The sequence below is a fragment of the Pinus tabuliformis genome, chromosome X, assembly GCF_031772625.1.
Source record: "Pinus tabuliformis cultivar Carrire ecotype Pingquan chromosome X, CPIR1, whole genome shotgun sequence".
NCBI lineage: Eukaryota > Viridiplantae > Streptophyta > Pinopsida > Pinales > Pinaceae > Pinus > Pinus tabuliformis.
The window spans coordinates 555758061-555763344 of record NC_142308.1 but is presented as its reverse complement, the minus strand read 5'-3'; the positions used below and the strand labels follow the sequence as shown (position 1 = coordinate 555763344).

Below are 5284 nucleotides of genomic sequence, written 5' to 3'. Positions count from 1 at the left end.
TACCATGGTGGGCTGATATTCTGCCTGGCGGTGGTCCAAAGCTGCGTTAATTCTTGGCATACTCCGTCCCATGTCACCCACCGTTGATGCCTCATGAATCTGGGATATCTGGTCAATTCCCTTCCTTTGCGGACAATTCTTAACATAGTGCGGTCCACCACAACCCCAGCACTGTACTGGAGGTCTGGTTGTTCCCTCAGTATCCATCTTGGCGGGTTGTTCACTCATTCTGGTTTCACCGATGGACTTGGCCCTGAATGCACTTCTTGGTGCTGCTCTACTGTTTTGGTTCTTGCTGCTACCTTTGATTCCACTGTTCCGACTTCCTTTGTTATTTCCAACAGCTTTACTGTTCTTTTTCTCATTCCATTTTCTGTTGGTACTGTCCCCTTTCTGCTTGCTCTGCTGATAGCAGATTCTGGCTTTGCGAATCGCTTCATCCATTGTTTTAGGATTGTCAAATTCAATCCTTTCCCTCATATACATGGGTAAGCTGCTAACAAATCGCTGCACCTTGGCTTTTTCTTCTTTAAGGTAGGGTACATAGCGAAGCAAAGATATGAAACGATTGATGAACTCATCCATGGTCTGCTGTCCCAATCGCAGATCATGGAATTCCTTTGCCTTCTCATCATAAAATCGTTCCGTCAAGTATCTCTCCTTGAAATATTTCTGGAATTTTTCCCATGTTATGGTTCGTTCAGTTACTCCTTTAACAATTTTCACCTCCTCCCACCACAATGTCGCCTTCCCTTGTAACTGGAAGATGGCCAATCGTGCTTTCAAGTTATGGTCATATTCATACAACTGAAAGTATTTATTCATGTTGATTAGCCATGCCTCAGCTGCTTCCTCTTGTTCCCCATCATAGTGTGGGGGTTTAATCTTTCGAAATTCCCCTTGCAATTCCACCTTTTGACGCTTTGAGGTCTGCTGTTCTGATGCATTAGCAGATTGGTCCTCTCCTTCTTCAGGAATTTCAGACTCAGCATGATAACGTTCCTCCTCTGTTATTCTCTGCTGTTCTGCGCTGGGGTTAGCCAGTGGCGGGTTCTGTTTGTCAGACAAACTTTTTAATATCCTCTCCTGCTCCATTGTCAATCGAGCATTATCTTCCCGAAGTCGGGCCATTTCGTTTTTCAGTTCTTGAACGGTTTCAAGTATGGCCTGATTCGTGTTGCAGGTCTCCTCGCCCAGCTGCACCCATAATTCTGGATTGCCTCTAACATTTGCTGCAGGCCCCCAATTGGCTGCAGGCCTGTGTGGTGCGCTGTCAGACCCCTGCATGCTAACTAACACTTGTAGTACCTTGGTTGCTCTTTCACTTCTTCTTGACTAGCCTGTACCTAGCCTGGTCTGGTCATGAAACATATAACATTGTGAGCTACCTGCACAATTCTGTTTTTTCCAAAAGATTATTAATGTCATCATAATCTTCTCATCTTTTAATATTTATTCATATCCCAGAGGCCACAGTATGGTTAATCTGGGCTCTGATACCAATTGTCACATCTCCATAAGCTTATACTTATACATAAAAAAATTTTTGTTATATACGGCATTAGAGCTCTACTTTGATATACATCTGCACTTTAATACATATATGCAACATTAGTTGGTCGCCACCACCGGTTACCAAGCCTAACCTAAGGCGTTACATATATGGGCAGGTAGTGTTCTTATTAAACCTATGTATACTCCGTGCGCATTGGTGGTCTATTGTTAACATTACTATGATGGCACACTTTACCCCTTCGATCAATTTAAGGACTGAGTTGACTTGCTAGCTGGCACCCCAGCGTTTGGACATCTGGCAGGAGGGTTAAGTTCTACTGTCCGGTTCACGTGACAGGGTATGGTCACTGAGTCTGGACTTTTCCGCGCCTTCCTCCTTGGTAGCATCGCCCCATCAACGGTGTACATCTGCTGTTGAAGATCCAGGGCCAGCACTGTGCCACGTCTCCACCATTGGCAGGTAAGGTATATACGCGTTTCCCTCCGGTTTCTTCGTGATTTTCCCTCTGCTCAGCGGACTCCAGCTCTCCCTCTCTGCTCTCCACCGCAAGGGTTTACCTTGCCATCCCGCGCCGAGACCACCGCAACATCGGGTGCATTCTCCATTCCGGAAGGGTTTCTCCGCAGGGATTCCCCGTCTTGAATGGACCAGGTAAATATTCACCAGTTTCATGATTTGTTCCGATTCTGTGTTTACAGGTTTATGCAATTTTTGGTTTTAATGTTCGCTCTTTTGTTGCCAGGTGTGATCCGCATCTCCCAACTTCTGTGGATCCGGAAGAGCTCCTCCAAATGAGGTCCGCCGAGCTGCAGAGGTATTTATCTGGTCATCAGGGTTTTGTTTTCGGTTGATGCACCCTCATCTTTCTCGGATTTGCCAGAGGTTTCCTCTGTTCCTAGGATGAGACCCCAACCTGATAACATCTGGTTGGCCGCAGGTTGTGAAATACCCCTGGTCTCAATCCGGTTACAAGATCCTGGGATAATGTCTAAGGAGCTGGGCACCATTTCGCTGGTGGTGATTTGGGGTTTCTACCCTAGCTTCCGTAGCTATAGGTTTTTGCTTGGACTATTTAGACTGATGTGTAATATTGTTGAACTGGCTTGTGGCTAAGGCCGATTATTTGATTACTGTGAAATCTGGTTAATAGCCAGCTCGTTAAAATGTGAGCTCACCTAGCTCGCGGCCTATGGTTTCATATATATGTATATATTTACCACAGTTGTGTTACGCCATTATTTACTTGTGATGCTGGTTGGAATGTTTCTTTTCTGTAACCCGTAGGGTTTGATTGTTAACTGGAAGCGTATTATTTTTCTTATTTAGAATCTTGTTGCTCGGACAATACCTACATGCATCTTGGCAATGTATCCCTCAAGGGTTTATAACATATGTTCGCTGTATTGCTCATGTATAAGGATGGCAAAGCGGCCGCACCTGCATCTAATCTCTGTAGATGTATGGGCGTTATGCTAAGGATTCTTTGTGACTGGGAACCCTGAGAGACTGTAATTATTGAATGGCCATACAGTATGATTCAAACCCTCGTTTGGTTTTCTATCCGTCAATTCGGCTGCGACTTAACGCTATCGAGCTCTGTTATTTCCTCGTCATATCTGAATGTTTATGCATTACTTTACATTATCTTTCAGGAATGGCGGTTGATATTATGTCATAACTCTTGTCTCATATTGGTGATACTGTGCATGATATATCTCTATGCTCTGCACATTCTTTAGATTTGTATCATGTTTAGCTTCTTATTGCCGTTGCTATGGACTCAACAGAACCCTCATCTGTTTTAACTGAATCGATTGAGGGTTTCAGGGTTCGCTGACATTCATCTATTGTCTTACTTAATTACTGTTTGGCATTTCTATTCCGTTAGCTATAAAGAAAAGGCATTCGTTTACAATTCACCCTAGAAGTTTAAGTCTGATCGTGCTCATTGAACCACGATGTATATCGACCAGAATGTGGTCAGGGTGCGGATAACCCGTTATCTGACTCGGATGATTCTTTAAACTTGGAACCATTCTTTTGGTACAGTAGGGTTTGTCCAATGGTTCTATTGTCTGCGTTATTGAATATGCCATTGTTCTTACTATTCTGTCTGCGGGTTTTCTACAGATACTGTTCGCAGTTCTTGAGTTTTACAGACTCCATACTTGGTCCTTTGAACTCTATGGATACTCTATACATATATTTCCTTTCGTGCAGAAAGTCAAATACATATTTCTCTTGTTTATACAGTTAACCGTATACATATATTCTCTTCCATGCAGAAAGTCATATACATATATTTCTTGTTCATATAGTTAACCGTAATTTATTCTGTAATTGGTTTATAGCTTTACTATCTCAAAACTTGCACAGCTGACCATAGCCACACTGTTTTTCCTTTACATCTAGGTAGTGTATAACTTGTCAGATAATCTTTCTTGTGCTATCTTTCGTTCTGTACAGCTAGTATTGTTTCCATCCTGCCTGCTAATTATAACTACAATATCACTGACAGTAACAGATAGATTTACAGTTTACACAGTTAAACATGGAGACATAAGGGTCCGTTACTTACCTGGTCTCCTCTGACACGGTGAGTCTGGAACCAGTCTCCTGCCCAAATCCCTGTGTAAAGCTTGATATCCTCCCAACCGTGAGATCAGTGTCTCAAGACCTGAGTCTCCCCCCAAGCTTCTGCTTACCGGATCACTATCCTCAGTAAGCCAGCACTGTGTGCTTGACTATCTGGTCCTTACCAGACTTAGTCTATCCAAGGTCTTTTTCCTTTTTCCTCCTCTGCCTGTCCCAACAGCCCAGAGTTTTCCAACCAACCCCTTTTCCCTGGAAACCCTTTCCAGTTAGGGAAGGTGGTTATTTTTAGTTTTATTAACTAATTCTTTCTTTTTCCAGTTCCCTCCTGGAAATTCAGATATCCTTATGATTAATTCCTTTAATCATTAATTTAGTGCACATGTCACATCAACAGAATATCTTTAAAAGAAAATAAATTCCTCAATATTATTTAAATTCAGTTTTCTATACTGTAATAACTTTCAAATAATTACATTTTTACGGGGTCATCACACTACGCCTTCCAATTGATTCACGATCCAATCGATCCCTATCTAGCGATTCCTAACGACTCACTCTGTCTTTATTTATTTTGAGTTGAACGGAATCACATGGATCAACTCAAACATAGAGAGAGACATCAAAAATATCATCAGACACCAACTTCAATGGCTTCAACAACTTATTTTTTAACTGTTTCATCCATGTAAGTCACCCGTCCATCGTCGAATATGCATCGCTTCTCCTTCCTTCTGAATGAATAGGGTTGGATAGATCTGGCACCTGACATTCACTGAAGTCAAGATTCAGAAGCCACGGCCTGGATTTGAAGTGGTCCGGTCCGAATACAAGATCCCAATGCCCAAGATATTAATACGCCTATATCTAGTGAAAGGCAAAATGACTTCAATGTATTGATTCGACATGGACTTGCTGCCTTGCAGCTGTTTTTGTTAAATATATTTTTGCATGAAATATCATGCATTGAATAATATGAAGAAATGTTGTTTCACATATTTCAATAAGCAATACATCATGCTCTTGAAACACAATGTTGAGTAAACCTCTGATTTTAATGTGGAAATTTGTACATGTCATCAATGATTTATGCAATTGAGCATTGTTCTAATGCAAGTTACACGCAAGGCCAGCAATGCATTTTTCAATTACAAGAAATTCTTAGTATATTATTTA

General features: G+C 41.8%; 1 long non-coding RNA gene across 1 annotated transcript; it reads left to right on the top strand.

Annotated features, from left to right (window-relative positions):
* Positions 1-1905: 1905 nt before the first annotated feature.
* Positions 1906-3063, top strand: LOC149141218 (uncharacterized). Its single transcript, XR_016264956.1, has 3 exons — positions 1906-2167; positions 2259-2330; positions 2454-3063. It is a non-coding gene; the product is annotated as an uncharacterized LOC149141218 (long non-coding RNA).
* The last annotated feature ends 2221 nt before the right edge of the window (positions 3064-5284 follow it).